Genomic DNA, 18,028 nt, shown 5'->3' with positions numbered 1-18,028 from the left:
TTTATTTATTTAATTACTAACACTTCTCTTCTACTCAAAATTTGAACTATCTCTTCTCCTCTGTGTTCGAATTTTTCTCTTCTATTAACATAAAGGAATCTCTATACTGTGACATAGAGAATTCCTCTTCTTTTCTATTCTCTTCTTTTTCATATGAGCAGGAGCAAGGACAAGGACATTCTTGTTGAAGCAGATCCTGAACCTGAAAGGACTCTGAAGAAGAAGCTAAGAGAAGCTAAAGCACAACAATCCAGAGAAAACCTTACAGAGAATCTAAAAAAAGGAGACATGGCCGAACCCAATAACAATGGTGGAGGCGCAAGGAGGATGCTTGGTGATTATACTACACCTACTTCCAACTTTTATAGAAGAAGCATCTCAATCCCTGCCATTTGATGCAAGTGCATATTTGCTTTATTAGTTAGTTAGTTTAGTTAGTTTTAGCTTAAATTCACTCATTTTCTCTAAATAAACAAGTCCTTTTATGAGTTTTGTTTCCATGCATGATGATATCAAGGAACATGTTAATTCTAGCCAAATTCATGCAAATGATTTAAGGAATGCATATATGAATGAGTATGAATGAATCTCATGAAATTTATTGCTTGAATTGGTAAGACTTTGAAGCTATTTCCCTTGTTGATGATAGGTGATGAAACAAGGAAGCATGGAAGCAAGAATGATGCAAGCTGGGCAAGAAGTTGGCGTTGCCAACTTGGGATCCACGTTGCCACCATTGGAGTAAATAATTTTGAGCTGAGCCTCAACTAGTTGCTCTAATGCAACAGAACTGCAAATTTCATGGACTTCCATCAGAAGATCCCCATCAGTTTTTAACTGAGTTCTTACAGATCTGTGATACTATTAAGACTAATGGAGTAGATCCTGAAGTCTACAGGCTTATGCTTTTCCCTTTTGCTGTAAGAGACAGAGCTAGAACATGGTTGGACTCACAACCTAAAGATAGCTTGGACTCTTGGGATAAGCTGGTCACGGCCTTCTTGGCCAAGTTCTTTCCTCCTCAAAAGCTGAGCAAGCTTAGAGTGGATGTTCAGACCTTCAAGCAAAAAGATGGTGAATCCCTCTATGAATCTTGGGAAAGATACAAGCAATTAACCAAAAAGTGTCCTTCTGACATGCTTTCAGAGTGGACCATTTTGGATATATTCTATGATGGTCTATCTGAATTCTCTAAGTTGTCACTGGACCATTCTGCAGGTGGATCCATTCACCTGAAGAAAATGCCTGTAGAAGCTCAAGAACTCATTGACATGGTTGCAAATAAACAATTCATGTATACTTCTAAAAGGAATCCTGTGAATAATGGGACACCTCAGAGGAAGGGAGTTCTTGAAATTGGTGCTCTGAATGCCATATTGGCTCAGAACAAAATGTTGACTTAGCAAGTCAACATGATTTCTCAGAGTCTGAATGGATGGCAAAATGCATCTAACAGAACTAAAGAGGCATCTTCTGAAGAAGAAGCTTATGATCCTGAGAACCCTACAATGGCAGAGGTAAATTACATGGGTGAACCCTATGGGAACAACTATAATTTCTCATGGAGAAATCATCCAAATTTCTCATGGAAGGATCAACAAAAGCCTCAACAAGGCTTTAATAATGGTGGAAGAAACAGGCTTAGCAATAGCAAGCCTTTTCCATCATCTTCTCAGCAATAGACAGAGAATTCTGAGCAGAGCCCCTCTAGCTTAGCAAACATAGTCTCTGATCTATCTAAGGCCACTTTAAGTTTCATGAATAAAACAAGGTCCTCTATTAGAAACTTGAAGGCACAAGTGGGTCAGCTGAGTAAGAAAATCATTGAAACTCCTCCTTGTACTCTCCCAAGCAATACAGAAGAAAATCCAAAAAGAGAGTGCAAGGCCATTGATATAATCAAAATGGCCGAATACACAAAGGAGGAGAAAGACATGAATCCCAGTGAGGAAGACCTCCTGGAACGTCCTCTAAACAAAAAGGAGTTCCAAACTGAGGAACCTAAGGAATCTGAGGCTCACCTAGAGACCATAGAGATTCCATTGAACCTCCTTTTACCATTCATGAAATCTGAGAACTATTCTTCCTCTGAAAAGGATGAAGATGTAACTGAAAAGCAATTTGCTCAATATCTAGGAGCCATCATGAAGCTAAATGCCAAGTTGTTTGGTAATGAGACTTGGAAAGGTGAACCTCCCTTGCTCATTAGTGAACTAGATACATGGGCTCGGCAAACTCTACCTCAAAAGAAACAAGATCCTGGTAAATTCTTAATACCATGTACCATAGGCACCATGACCTTTGAGAAGGATCTGTGTGACCTGGGGTCAGGTATAAATCTTATGCCACTCTCTGTAATAGAGAAACTGGGGATCTTTGAGGTACAAGCTGCAAGAATCTCATTAGAGATGGCAGACAAGTCAATAAAACAAGCTTATGGATTGGTAAAGGACGTGTTGGTAAAGGTTAAAGGCCTTTACATCCCTGCTGATTTCATAATCTTAGACACTGGGAAGGATGAGAATGAATCCATCATTCTTGAAAGACCCTTCCTAGCCACAACAGGAGCTGTGATTGATGTTGACAGAGGAGAGCTAGTCCTTCAATTGAATAGGGACTACCTTGTGTTTAAAGCTCAAGGATCTTCCTCTGCAACCATAGAGAGAAAGCATAAAAAGCTTCTCTCAATACAGAGTCAAACAAAGCCCCCACAATCAAACTCTAAGTTTGGTGTTGGGAGGCCACAACTAAACTCTAAGTTTGGTGTTGAACCCCCACATTCAAACTCTAAGTTTGGTGTTGGGAGGTCCCAACAATGCTCTGAACATCTGTGAAGCTCCATGAGAGATCACTGTCAAGCTATTAACATTAAAAAAGTGCTTATTGGGAGGCAACCCAATTTTTAATTATTTATAATTTTATTGTTCTTTTATGTTTTATTAGGTTTAAGATCATGTGGAGTCACAAAACAATTGCAAAAATTAAAAACAGAATAAAAAATAGCAGAAGAAAAAGCACACTCTGGAGGAAGAGCTTACTGGCGTTTAAATGCCAATAAGGAGCATCTGGCTGGCGTTCAACGCCAGAACAGAGCATCAAGCTGGTGTTAAACGCCGGAAACAAGCATGGATGTGGCGTTCAATGCCAGAAACATGCTGCAGATCAGCGTTGAACACCCAAAACAAGCATGGAAGTGGCGTTAACACCAGAAATATGCTACAGTCTGACGTTAAACGCTAGGATTGTATACAAAGGGCATTTTACATGCCTAAGGGATGCAAGGATGAGAAATCCTTGACACCTCAGGATCTGTGTACCCCACAGGATCACCTCAGGATCTGTGGACCCCACAGGATTCCCACCTACCTTCTCCCTCTCTCTCTCACCTTTTCATAACACTCTTCCCCAAACATCATTCACCAATCACCTCAATCACTCTTTCCCATCACCTCTTCACCACTCACATCCATCCACTCTTCCCCATAAACCCCACCTACCTTCAAATTCAAAATCTCTTTCCCACCCAAACTCACCCTACATGACCGAAGCATAAACCCATCTCTCTCCACTATATAAACCCCTCCATCCTTCTTTATTTTCACACATCACTACCCTCTCTTCTCCCCTTTGGCCAAAACCTACTCCACTCTCGCTCTCCTCTATCTCTTCTTATTCTTCATCTATTCTTTCTTCTTTTGCTCAAGGGCGAGCAACATTCTAAATTTGGTGTGGTAAAAGCATAGCTTTTTTGTTTTTCCATAACTATTTATGGCACCTAAGGCCAGAGTAACCTCAAGAAAGAGGAAAGAAAAGGCAATTGCTTCCACCTCTGAGTCATGGGAGATGGAGAGATTCATCTCAAGGGTCCATAGCTCAGTAGTAGAGCATTTGACTGCACATCAAGAGAGCCCACTCATGGACCTCAACAAGAGAATGAGGAATTCTCTCATCAAGAAATCCCTGAGATACCTCAGGGGATACATTTTCCTCTAAACAACTATTGGGAACAACTCAACACTTCTTTAGAAAGATTGAGTCATAACATGAACCAATTAAGGGTGGAATACCAAGAGCACTCCATCATTCTCAGTGAGATTAGAGAAGATCAAAGAGCTATGAGGGAGGAGCAACAAAGGCAAGGAAGAGACATAGAGGAGCTCAAGAACACCATTGGTCCTTCAAGGAGAAGGCACCACCATCACTAAGGTGGACTCATTCCTTAAACTTCCTTGTTTTTATCTCTTTGTTTTTCGATTTTTGAACTTCATATTTGTCTATGTTTGTGTCTTTATTACATGATCATTAGTGTCTAGTGTCTATGTCTTAAGGATATGAATAATTCTATGAATCCTTCACCTTTCTTAAATGAAAAATGTTTCTAATACAAAAAGAATAAGAAGTACATGAGTTTCGAAATTGTCCTTGAAATTAGTTTAATTATATTGATGTGGTGACAACACTTTTTGTTTTCTGAATGAATGCTTGAACAGTGAATATTTTTTATCTTGTTTATGAATGTTAAAATTGTTGGCTCTTGAAATAATGATGAACAAGAGAAATGTTATTGATAATATGAAAAATCATGAAATTGATTCTTGAAGCAAGAAAAAGCAGTGAATAACAAAAGCTTGCAAAAAAAGTGGCGAAAAAAATAAAAGAAAAAGAAAAAGCAAGCAGAAAAATCCAATAGCCCTTAAACCCAAAAGGCAAGGGTAAAAAGAATCCAAGGCTTTGAGCATCAATGGATAGGAGGGCCCAAGGAAATAAAATCCAGACCTAAGCGGCTAAATCAAGGTGTCCCTAACCATGTGCTTGTGGCATGCAGGTCCAAGTGAAAAGCTTGAGACTGAGTGGTTAAAGTCTTGATCCAAAGCAAAAGGAGTATGCTTAAGAACTCTTGACACCTCTAACTGGGGACTTTAGCAAAGCTGAGTCACAATCTGAAAAGGTTCACCCAGTCATGTGTCTGTGGCATTTATGTATCCGGTGGTAATACTGGAAAACAAAGTGCTTAGGGCTACGGCCAAGACACATAAAAGTAGCTGTATTCAAGAATCAACATACTTAACTAGGAGAATCAATAACACTATATGAAATTCTGAGTTCCTATAGATGCCAATCATTCTGAATTTCAAAGGATAAAGTGAGATGCCAAAACTGTGCAGAAGCAAAAAGCTACAAGTCCCACTCATCTAGTTAAAACTAATATTCAATGATATTTTGAGATTTATAGTATTCTCTTCTTTTTATCCTATTTGATTTTCAGTTGCTTGGGGACAAGCAACAATTTAAGTTTGGTGTTGTGATGAGCGGATAATTTATACGCTTTTTGACATTGTTTTTAGGTAGTTTTTAGTAGGATCTAGCTACTTTTAGGGATGTTTTTATTAGCTTTTATGCAAAATTCATATTTTTGGACTTTACTATGAGTTTGTGTGTTTTTCTATGATTTCAGATATTTTCTGGCTGAAATTGAGGGACCTGAGTAAAAATCTGATTCAGGCTGAAAAAGGACTGCTGATGCTGTTGGATTCTGACCTCCCTGCACTCGAAATGGATTTTCTGGAGCTAAAGAACTCCAATTGGCGCGCTCTCAATTGCCTTGGAAATTAAGCATCCAGAGCTTTCCAGAAATATATAATAGTTCATACTTTATTCGAGTTTAGACGACACAAACTGGCATTCAACGCCAGTTCCATGCTGTATTCTGGAGTAAGACGCTAGAAACACGTCACAAACCAGAGTTAAACGCCAAAAACACGTTACAACTTGGCGTTTAACCCCAAGAGAAGCCTCTACACGTGTAAAGCTCAAGCTCAGCCCAAGCACACACCAAAGTGGGCCCCGGAGGTGGATTTCTACACTTAGACTTATTTCTTTAAACCCTAGTAACTAGTCTAGTATAAATAGGACATTTTTACTATTGTATTAGACATCTTTGGTCTCAGTTTTAATCGATTGTTCATATTAGGAGACTATTGATCACGTTTTGGAGGCTGGCCTTGATCACTTATGTATTTTCAAGGGTGGAGTTTCTACACACCATAGATTAAGGTGTGGAGCTCTGCTGTACCTCGAGTTTTAATGCAAAGTACTACTATTTTCTATTCAATTCACGCTTATTCTTGTTCTAAGATATCACTCGTACTTCAACCTGATGGATGTGATGATCCGTAACACTCATCATCATCCATCCTTATGAACGCATGCCTGACAACCACTTCCGTTCTACAGGCAAGAGCTAGAGTGTGTATCTATTGGATTCCTTAATCAGAATCTTCGTGGTATAAGCTAGAATCCATTGGCGGCCATTCTTGAGAATCCAGAAAGTCTAAACCTTGTCTGTGGTATTCCAAGTAGGATTCAGGGATTGAATGACTGTGACGAGCTTCAAACTCGCGAGTTTTGGGCGTAGTGACAGATGCAAAAGAATCACTGGATTCTATTCCGACATGATCGAGAACCTACAGATGATTAGTCGTGCTGTGACAGAGCATTTGGACCATTTTCACTGAGAAGATGGGAGGTAGCCATTGACAACAGTGACGCCCTACACACAGCTTGCCATAGAAAGGAGTAAGAATGATTGGATGAAGCAGTAGGAAAGCAGAGATTCAGAAGGAATACAGCATCTTCATGCACTTATCTGAAATTCTCACCAATGAATTACATAAGTATCTCTATCTATATTTTATGCTTTATTTATCTTTATATTCGAAAACCATTATAACCTTACTCACGTAAGGTATTACTTGGACGACCCAGTGCACTTGCTGGTTAGTTGTGCGAAGTTGTGACAAAGTGTGATTCACGTTTGAGAGCACCAAGTCTATTGGCACCATTGTAGATGATCACAATTTCGTGCACCATCCACCAGCTGAAAGTGGCCCCTCTTTACCCTCCCGGAGCATAAGCATGCACGGTCCTCCGTGCACAAACCAAGTGTGGGGGAGGATCGATGATTTCAAGGGGGGTAAAATCTCTCTTTTCAAGGCACTTTGCAAAGTTTCTTGTAGTACTTTTTCTTTAATTTGAGTAGTTTTAAGCATATTTCATCTTGTTTAGTTTGTCTGTAAATATTTCTTTATTATCTATGAATATTTAGTAGTTAGTATTTGTATGTTGCATGGTAGAATGAATAAGTTGGTGAAACACCAAGAAATTTCCATGAAATCTTTTTCTAGTGCGTACCATTGATTGAATTGAAGGAGTTATTATGTTTGCCAACTTGCTTGGAGTAAATTGTTTGTCGAACATGGAAAAAGAGCTCTAACAACATACCTTGTGAGTCTTGAGCTTTAATAGATGGTCGCATCTTTTCAACCATAATTTTGTTCTTGTGTGTGATTATTACTCTTTTTTTATTGTGATCATTGATTTGCATGATTCTTTATGTCCTGTATTTGTGCTTGGATGCATTTAGCATAATTAAGGCCATTTTTGATGATAAACTCACTAACCTATATGGCCAACCCTTGCATGCACCTTTGTGAACCCCTTTGAGCATATGGATTCCCATTTGTTCTGATGATAGCACATTACTTCCCTTAAGCGGAAAACCATTGATGTCCCCGAATTACTCTTTGATTAGCTTGGATGGATTAGTGTGTAAATTCTAAATGTGGGAGAATTTTGGGAAACATTGGTGATAGAGGCATGAACTTATTGTGAAAAAATTTTTTGGCAATTAGGTAATGCTCATGCATTTCATTAGTGAAAACATATGCATTCATAGTTCAAAAAAATACTCTCGGTTTTAAATTAATTTTGATTTGTGAGACATCTTGTGAATTTTCAATTTGATCAGTGACTAATTATTGAGTTTGGTCTACGCTTGCAACATTAACCCTCTTTTAGTGTGAAAAATTCAAACTCAAGCAATTGGAAATATCATCAATCGCCCATCACGTACGCGTCGATAGTCTTCTGCATACGCGTCGATCCTCATTGGTCAGCTCCTTGGTTTCTTGTGTTCCTTCCATTTTTTCAAGCTTCCTTTCCATCCTCTAAGCCATTCCTACCCTATAAAGCCTGAAAACACTTAACACACAGATCACGACATCGAATAGTATAAAGGGAAATTAAAGATTGACATTAAAGGCTTAGGAAGCAAGTTTTCAATCATAGAACGAAATTGGGAAGGATTTGTAAAACCATGCAGTTTGTATGAATAAGTGTGCAAGGAACTGATAAAACCACTCAATTTAGCACAATATAAACCATAAAATAGTGGTTTATCAAAGGCTCATGGAAAAAGTGCTAGATACAGCTTTCTGATGATTGGTTATGTTCTAAATACTGGCCGTGCAGCTTAAGGAATGCTTCTTAGGGTTGCCCCTGCAAAAACTGCCTGTCTTGATTTTAATCTTCGGAAGACTAAAATGCAATTGGGTGTTCAAGTATTAGTTACTGATCCTAGAGAGCTTGAGAAAATTTGTCAAAGGTAATATTAGTACAATTTATGCTTAAATCTTCTGTCAGTGACATATGATCATGCCTTCCATATTATTCTAAAAAAATCCTGCCAGACTCCCTTTCATATTTCAGTGGGAATATTTATTTTGTTGTTAAAAATTAAATAGTGTTATATACTAACACCGTTGCTGTTCACCATATATTGCTAAATGTTAAATTTTAAAATGGTCTTAAGAATTGGCCAGGGGTTTCCTGTTGTATGCACTGAAATTTTCCCTCTATAGATTTTTCCCTTTAATTATTGTTATGGTTAATAATTCTATAATTTTGCAATTCCTTAAAATAGTAAATAACTGTGTAATGCCAATGTCTTTTATTGTGGAAATTTGCTTGTGCTTTGTCTAAAACAATATTGTTACCACCTCGGAAATAAAATAATATCCAAGTTTCACTCCAAGGCTTAGCAATTGGTCATTTTATTTCGTATTGCAGAGAGGCTGATATAACTAAGGAACGCATTGAAAAAATATTGAAAGCTGGAGCCAATGTTGTTCTGACTACTAAAGAAATTGATGACATGGCACTCAAGGTATATTAGTTTCTTTTTTTCTTTGAAATTTTTAATAGTTTTTACTTTCTGCAAGAGACATTAGTTGTAATTATTTCATTTAGGCATTCGAAGAAAATAACTATTTTTCTTTATTATGCTTTACATATTGAGAAGGAAAAGAATGCCTATGTAGGATTAATATAGCTTAGTTACCACCACATCTAGGATTCTTCCTTTTTAGGCATCACACCAAAGAACTTATGTTATGCCTGTAGCTAGATTTTTTATGGAAGTTTTCTTGTCATTTACTATATACATTATCTATTCCTAATATTCTGCTTCCTGAACCAATAAAAGGCTTGAGTTAAATTGATGCATTGTGTGGTTTACTATTTGAATTATGTCTGGTTTCTGACGTAAGAATCATAAATTTTTTCTGTCTTAAGTAATATTCTAATTATTTAATCTATTGTTTCAGTGCTTTGTTGAGGCTGATGCAATTGCTCTAAGACGTGTGCGGAAAGAAGATATATGTCACGTTGCGAAGGCAACTGGTGCTACACTGGTATGCCGTTTTCAACACTTCAATGCAGTTTTTGCCTATTTTTTATGACAAACGGATGCAGTAGGCGAACCTGTTTGGCCAAATACCTGTTGGTTTCTTTAGCCTTCCCTCTTTGCAATATGTGTGAGTTTCACTTTCAGAAATAAAAGAAATCTATCATTATCACTTCTATAATCAATATATTCATTATTGTTGCTGATATTCCAGGTTCCTTAGTCCCCTCAGTGCGGTTCCCCTCATACTAATTTGTGTGTTTGCTCAAAGATTTTTTGTCCAATCCCTTCAACTTTTTGTTTGAATTTCAGGTTAGTGCAATTCTTATGTTGTAAAATCTGTAAAATTTTTCTTTTGTGCTTTCTAATTTTTTGGCCTCGCTTAATGATGCGGCTTGTTCAGAATATGTTGTAGGACTCTTTTTCAGCCAAGAAGTCATTCCCTTGTGCTGTGAAACATGTGGTCTTAAAGATCTGAAAGCCCTTGAGTCAAAATCATTGGAATTGAGGTTTATTCTCTCTTTAGTGATAGTAATATATATTGACTTGTTATAAGAATTTATATTGACTTATTTCTATTTTGGAAATGAAGTGTTGAAGGTGAAGGAGGAAAGAAGGAGTATTAGAAGTAAGAGTCACTATTTCTCTTTTTATAATATGTTTATCTCCTACATATGGATTATGATTTTTAATTGAAAATTGTTTGGCTTACGCAGTTGTTTCTATTTGTTTTTCTATGCTTTCTGCAGTGGTTGTCACTCCTCCACTCCTCCAAAAATATTGTTGCATGCAGAAGAAATCCAGAGGTCTTAGTAGAAGAAGCCGCCAAGAGAAAGAGAAAACGTTGAATAGATCTTAGAAGAATTGAACAACTAATGTCCAGTCTGTGCTCATGTAAGACTGTTCCTTTGGCAAGATTTCCTTGTAAACCAATCTTGCTTGCGGAGTATACTCTCTATATTTAGTTTAATTCTAGACTAGGTTTATGTTTATATTTAGGCTAATTCTGAAAATGGCTAGCTATAAGAGCAGATTATTTTATATCACCTTTAGTGTATGCTACAGTACATGTTTTATAGGTTTTTCTTTTTTCAGTGGTATTTGTTTTGAATAATAGTTGATTGATGAGTCCAAATTTGATGATATATTTTGACTCAAATTGGATGAATTCTAGCACATCAACTCACACTTAAGCACTCAAATAGCACTCAAATGTGGAAACATGCTCTTTTGCACTTATTTTGACTAATTTTATTCCGTTTACCTTCCATTCGATACCTTGATGTTATTTATGAGTGGTTTTAGATGAATAAGGTAGAAATGGCTTGGAGGGAATGGAAGAAGAGCATGCATTAGGGAGAAAGCATGAAGAAAACAAAGTAGGAGAGCTCAGCCATGCGTGTGTGCGCACAAGAATGCGTGCGTACGCATAGAAGGAATCAGCATGCGTGCGTGCAAACAACTACCCGTGCGTACACACAAGAACCCAAGCAGAGTGAATCCAGAGCATCACGAAAGTGTGCATGCGCACAACCATCTGTGCGTACGCACAAGTGGAAATTTGGCGAAGTGTGCGGACGCACACGCCTGTGCGTCTGCACAGGTACTAGCGCATGCCTCCATTAAAAATGCACGTGACTCGCAATTTTGGGGCTTTCTTGGCCCATTTTTGAAGGCTTAGAGGCTGAAATGAAGAGCTATATGAAGGAGCAACAACACATAACAAAGAGAGCCATCTTAGAATAGTTTTTAGGAGTAGTTTTAGGGTAGTTAGCTTAGGTTTTCTCTCTAGTTCATTAGGGTTTTAATTAGGTTTTCAATGTAGAATTTTATAGTTCAAGTTTTGCTTTTGGATTTTGCTTTCCCATTGTAAGTATTCCTTAATTTCCTATTTTATGACATTACTTGTTCTACACTTTCTTCTACTTTTCATTTCTCTTACCAATTTATATAGTTTTGCAATTTTGGATTTCTAGTTGCTTAATTTGATATTTGATGCTTACTTTATGTTTGTTTGAGTTGCCTTTATTGATTTTGATCATTTATGGTTCATAGTGATGCACAAAAACTTGTCTCGCAACAAATTTCCCTTCGACAAGTATACCAAATTATCGTCAAGTAAAAACTCACAATAGAGTTAGGTCGAATCCCACAGGGATTGATTGGTCAAGCAACTTTAGTTGGAAGAGTATGCTAGTTGAGCTAAACAAAATGGAGTTTGAGAATTGCAGAAAATTAAATGGTGGGAAAGTAAATAGCAGAAAATAAAGTGCAGAATCTTAGATGGGGATTTGGGGGAACGAGCATGGAAATAAATGACAGAAAGTAAAGAGAATGGGTAAGATCAGAAATAGAGAATTCATTGGGCTCAGGAGGTGTTGTATTCTCTGGATCAAATTCATTTTCATGTCTTCCTCAATCAAAGAATCTATTGATCTCCTTGGCAATCTTAGGTGATTGGGTTCCAATTCCTTGGCAACCTAGTGCACGAAATTGTAATCACACTCTTGCAATTCCGCACAACTAACCAGCAAGTGCACTGGGTCGTCCAAGTAATACCTTACGTGAGTAAGGGTCGATCCCACGGAGATTGTCAGCTTGAAGCAAGCTATGGTTATCTTGTAACTCCTAGTCAGGATATCAATAATTCTCAGGTTTAATTGTGAAAAGTAAAAGAACATGAAATAAATACTTATTTTGCAGTAATGGAGAACAGGTTGAGGTTTTGGAGATGCTCTATCTTCTAAATCTCTGCTTTTCTACTGTCTTCTTCTTCATGCACACAAGACTCTTTCCATGGCAAGCTGTATGTAGGGTTTCACCGTTGTCAATGGCTACCTCCCATCCTCTCAGTGAAAATGTTCAACGCGCTCTGTCACAGCACGGCTAATCATCTGTCGGTTCTCAATCTGGTTGGAATAGAATCCAGTGATTCTTTTACGTTTGTCACTAACGCCCAGCCCTCAGGAGTTTGAAGCTCGTCACAGTCATTCAATCCTTGAATCCTACTCAGAATACCACAGATAAGGTTTAGACCTTCCGGATTCTCTTGAATGCCGCCATCAATTCTAGCTTATACCACGAAGATTCTGATTAAGGAATCCAAGAGATATTCACTCAATATAAAGTAGAATGGAGGTGGTTGTCAGGCACACGTTCCTAGGTGAGAATGATGATGAGTGTCACGGATCATCACATTCATCAAGTTGAGGAACAAGTGATATCTTAGAATAGAAGCAAGCGTGATTGAATGAAAAAATAGTAGTAATTGCATTAATCCATCAAGACACAGCAGAGCTCCTCACCCCAACCATGAGGTTTAGAAACTCATGTCGTAGAAGATACAATAAGAAACGTGTAATGTCATGAGGTAAAGATACAATGTCAAAAGGTCCTATTAATAGTGAACTAGTAACCTAGGGTATACAGAAGTGAGTAAATGACGTAAAAATCCACTTCTGGGGTCCACTTGGTGTGTGCTTGGGCTGAGCATTGAAGCTTTCATGTGTAGAGACTTTTCCTGGAGTTAAACGCCAGCTTTTGTGCCAGTTTGGGCGTTTAACTCCAATTTTTGTGCCAGTTCCGGCGTTAAACGCCGGGAATTCTGAAGCTGATTTGCAACGCCGGTTTGGACATCAAATCTCGAGTAAAGTATAAACTATTACACATTGCTGGAAAGCCAAGGATGTCTACTTTCCAACGCAATTGAGAGCACGCCAATTGGGCTTCTGTAGCTCCAGAAAATCCACTTCGAGTGCAGGGAGGTCAGAATCCAACAGCATCTGCAATCCTTTTTCAGCCTCTGAATCAGATTTTTGCTCAGGTCCCTCAATTTCAGCCAGAAATTACCTGAAATCACAGAAAAACACACAAACTCATAGTAAAGCCCAGAAAAGTGAATTTTAAATAAAAATTAATAAAAACATACTAAAAGCTAACCAAAACATACTAAAAACATACTAAAAATAGTGCCAAAAAGCGTATAAATTATCCGCTCATCACAACACCAAACTTAAATTGTTGCTTGTCCCCAAGCAACTGAAAATCAATTAGGGTAAAAAGAAGAGAACATACTATAGTCTCTAAAATATCAATGAAACTTAGCTCCAATTAGATGAGCGGGACTAGTAGCTTTTTGCTTCTGAACAGTTTTGGCATCTCACTTTATCCTTTGAAGATTAGAATGATTGGCATCTATAGGAACTCAGAATTCAGATAGTGTTATTGATTCTCCTAGTTAAGTGTGATGATTCTTGAACATAGCTACTTTATGAGTCTTGGCTGTGGCCCAAAGCACTCTGTCTTCCAGTATTACCACTGGATACATACATGTCACAGACACATAACTGGGTGAACCTTTTTAGATTGTGACTCAGCTTTGCTAGAGTCCCCAATTAGAGGTGTCCAAGGTTCTTAAGCACACTCTTTTTGCCTTGGATCACTTTTTATCTCTCTCTCTTTTTTCTTTTTCATTTTTTTTAATTCACTGCTTTTTTCTTGCTTCAAGAATAAATTTGATGATTTTTCAGATCCTCAATAACATTTCTCCTTTTCCATCATTCTTTCAAGAGCCAACAAGTTTAACATTCTTTAATCAACAAATTCAAAAAACTAAGCATTCATTCAGAAAATAAAAAGTATTGTCACCACATCAAGCTAATTCAACTAGTTTCAGAGATGAATTCGAAATCCTGCACTTCTTGTTCTTTTGTGATTAAGGCATTTTTCATTTAAGAGAGGTGATGGATTCATAGGACATTCATAGCTTTAAGGCATAGACATTAAATTTTATTAATCATGAATTAAGAACAAGACTCAAAGATAAACATAAGATAAGACTAATAGTAATAGAAAACAAAAATTTAAATGACTCTAAAATAGACTCCTAATGATAGAGGTTATCACAGAGTTAGGACTCAACAACCTTGATCTTGAGAAGTGTATGCTCCCTCAACTTGTGGGGTATTTGACCCTTCAAGGGAGAGCTTCTGGCACTTCAGCTCCTGTAGCTCACGCCCCTGCTTCTCTTGTTCCTTCAGCAATTTACAGAGCATGCAGTTTTGATTCTGCTGTTCTTCCTTAATTTGTTCCATAGCTTCTTGCAGCTTGGCAACAGATGCTTCTAGGCGGGTCCAGTAGTCAATTTCAGGGAGTTCAGGGAGGAACTCCTGCACCCTCCTTTTGATAGAATTATCTTGCATTTGTCCTTCTATTGACTTCTTGGTGATTGGATGTTCAATTGGGATGAATTCATCTACTCCCATCCTCACCCCAGCATCTTTACATAGTAAAGAGATTAAGCTTGGGTAAGCCAGTTTGGCTTCAGTGGAATTCTTGTTTGCAATTGTGTAAATCTCACAAGCAATCAAATGATGAACCTCCACTTCTTTTCCCAACATAATGCAATGAATCATCACTGCTCTCTTGATAGTGACCTCAAAATGGTTGCTAGTGGGCAATATGGAATGCCCAATGAAGTCTAGCCAACCTTTTGCAATTGGTTTGAGATCTCCCCTCTTGAGTTGGTTTGGGACACCTTTTGAATTGGTTGTCCACTTAGTTCCAGGGAGGCATATGTCCTCTAGAACTTGATCCAACCCCTTATCTGCTCTCACCATTCTCCTATTAAAGGATTCAGGATCATCTTGCAGTTGAGGCAATTTGAAGACCTTTATTATTTTGTCCAGATGGAAGTAAATAATTCTCCCTCTGACCATGGTTCTGTAGGTATGAAAAGCAGTTCCAGTCATTCTCTGCTTATCTGTCAGCCACAGATTTGAGTAGAATTCCTGAACCATGTTTCTTCCAACCTTTGTCTCAGGGTTGGTTAAAACTTTCCATCCTCTGTTTCGAATTTGCTCTTGGATCTCCGGATATTCATCTTCTTTTAGATCGAATTTAACTTCCGGGATCACTGACCTTAGACCCATTATTTTGTGGTAATGGTCTGCATGTTCTTTGGTTAAGAACCACTCTTGACTCCAAAGATCCTTTGGAGCATTCTCTTTCTTACCTCTAGAATTGGTTTGTTTTCCTTTGGGAGCCATGATCTTGATGAGCCTTAGCTTAGTGATCACGGAAAAACACACCAAACTTAGAGGGTTGCTTGTCCTCAAGCAAAAGAAAAGAAAGAGGAGAGAGAGGAGGAGAGCAAATTCGAATGGTGGGGAAAGGGGAATGGCCGAACGTATATTTATAAGGGAGGGGGGAGAGATTTCGAAAATTCTGAAGGAGATTTGAGAATATATGGAAAGAATTTGAGAGATATTTGAGTTTTTTTTTCGAAGAAGATTTGGAAAGGATTTGAAAGAGATTTGAAAAATGATTTTAATTTTTAAGATTTGAAGGTGAATGATGAAAGTTTGAAATGTGTTTATGCAGAAAATTATGGATCAAAACAAGAAAGTTTGAAAAATTTTGAAGTGGAAAGCAAAATCTCTGTCCCCCGCCTATCTGGCGTTAAACGCCCAGAATGGTATCCGTTCTGGCGTTTAACGCCCAAATGTTGGCCATTATGGGCGTTTAACGCCCAGCCAGGTACCCTAGCTAGCGTTAAACGCCAGAAACCCCTTCATCACTGGGCGTTTTGCTGAACGCCCAGGATGCTGTCAACCTGGCGTTAAACGCCTAGATTGGTGCCCATTCTGGCGTTTAACGCCCAAAATGGTACCTTTACTGGCATTAAACGCCCAGAATGGTATCCATTCTAGCGTTTAACGCCCAGAGTACCCCTTACTGGCGTTTTTTCGCCAGCAAGCTCCCTTTCTCTGCTTTTTTCACTGAATCCTTCTGTAACTCTGTGAATTCCTTCAATTTTGATGATTGCCCTTTGAGAATATGTATCAAACTTTTATTAAATAAAACAGATAACCTGCTAATGACTGGGTTGCCTCCCAGCAAGCGCTTCTTTATTGTCTTTAGCTGGACCTTTTACTGAGATTCATTCAAGCCTCAGTTTTGAGCATTCTTGCTCAAAATTGCTTTCAAGATAATGTTTGATCCTCTGTCCATTAACAATGAACTTTTTGTCAGAATCAATATCCTGAAGCTCAACATATCCATATGGTGAGACCCCTGTAATCACATACGGACACCTCCACCGGGATTTAAGTTTTCCTGGGAATAGTCTGAGCCTAGAGTTGAAGAGTAGAACTTTTTGTCCTGGCTCAAAGACTCTGGATGACAACTTCTTGTCATGCCACTTCTTTTCCTTTTCCTTATAAATTTTTGCATTTTCAAAGGCATTGAGTCTGAACTCCTCTAGCTCATTTAGCTGGAGCAATCTTTTTTCACCAGCTAACTTAGCATCCATGTTTGGGAATCTGGTTGCCCAGCAGGCTTTATGTTTCAGTTCCACGGGCAAATGACAAGCCTTCCCATACACAAGTTGGTATGGAGAGGTTCCTATAGGAGTCTTGAAGGCTGTTTTGTATGCCCACAGAGCATCATCCAAGCTTTTTGCCCAATCCTTTCTACGGGCAATAACAGTACGTTCCAGGATTCTTTTTAGCTCTCTATTAGAGACTTCAGCTTGCCCATTTGTCTGTGGGTGATACGGAGTTGCTACTTTGTGGCTAATTCCATATCAGAGCATAGTAGAGTACAACTGTTTATTGCAGAAATGAGTGCCCCCATCACTGATTAGTACTCTGGGAACACCAAACCTGCTGAAGATGTGTTTTTGTAAAAATTTTAGTACGGTCTTGGTATCATTATTGGGTGTGGCAATTGCTTCTACCCATTTAGACACATAGTCTACTGCCACTAGAATATAAGTGTTTGAGTATGATGGTGGGAAGGGACCCATGAAGTAAATTCCCCATACATCAAACAATTCAATCTCTAAGATCCCTTGTTGAGGCATGGCGTAACCATGAGGCAAGTTACCAGCTCTTTGGCAACTGTCACAGTTACGCACAAACTCCCGGGCATCCCTATAGATAGTAGGCCAGTAAAATCCGCATTGGAGGACCTTAGTGGCTGTTCGCTCACCTCCGAAATGTCCCCCATACTGTGATCCATGGCAATGCCACAGGATCTTTTGTGCTTCCTCTCTAGGTACACATCTGCGGATTATTCCGTCTGCACATCTCTTAAAGAGATATGGCTCATCCCATAGGTAGTACTTGGCATCTGAAATTAATTTTTTTCTTTGCACCCTGCTGTACTCCTGTGGTATGAACTTCACAGCTTTATAATTTACAATATTTGCAAACCATGGTTCTTCCTGGATGGCAAAGAGTTGCTCATCTGGAAAGGTTTCATAGATCTCAGTAGAAGGGAGGGATGCCCCATCTACTGGTTTAATTCAGGACAGATGATCAGCTACCTGGTTCTCTGTCCCTTTTCTGTCTCTTATTTCTATATCAAACTCTTGCAGAAGCAATACCCACCTTATAAGCCTGGGTTTTCAATCCTGCTTTGTGAGTAAGTATTTAAGAGCAGCATGGTCAGTGTACACAATCACTTTTGACCCTACTAAGTAGGATCTAAACTTGTCAATGG

The 18,028-nt window shown here is 38.5% G+C and overlaps 1 non-coding gene across 1 annotated transcript; it reads right to left on the bottom strand.

The window, feature by feature from the left end:
* Positions 1-1,034: 1,034 nt before the first annotated feature.
* LOC112713724 (small nucleolar RNA R71) lies at positions 1,035-1,142 on the bottom strand. Its single transcript, XR_003158693.1, has one exon. It is a non-coding gene; the product is annotated as a small nucleolar RNA R71 (small nucleolar RNA).
* Between the last annotated feature and the right edge of the window lie 16,886 nt (positions 1,143-18,028).

Source organism: Arachis hypogaea, chromosome 9 (genome assembly GCF_003086295.3).
Source record: "Arachis hypogaea cultivar Tifrunner chromosome 9, arahy.Tifrunner.gnm2.J5K5, whole genome shotgun sequence".
NCBI lineage: Eukaryota > Viridiplantae > Streptophyta > Magnoliopsida > Fabales > Fabaceae > Arachis > Arachis hypogaea.
The sequence above is the reverse complement of the archived record's forward strand: the minus strand, read 5'-3'. Positions and strand labels throughout refer to the sequence as shown.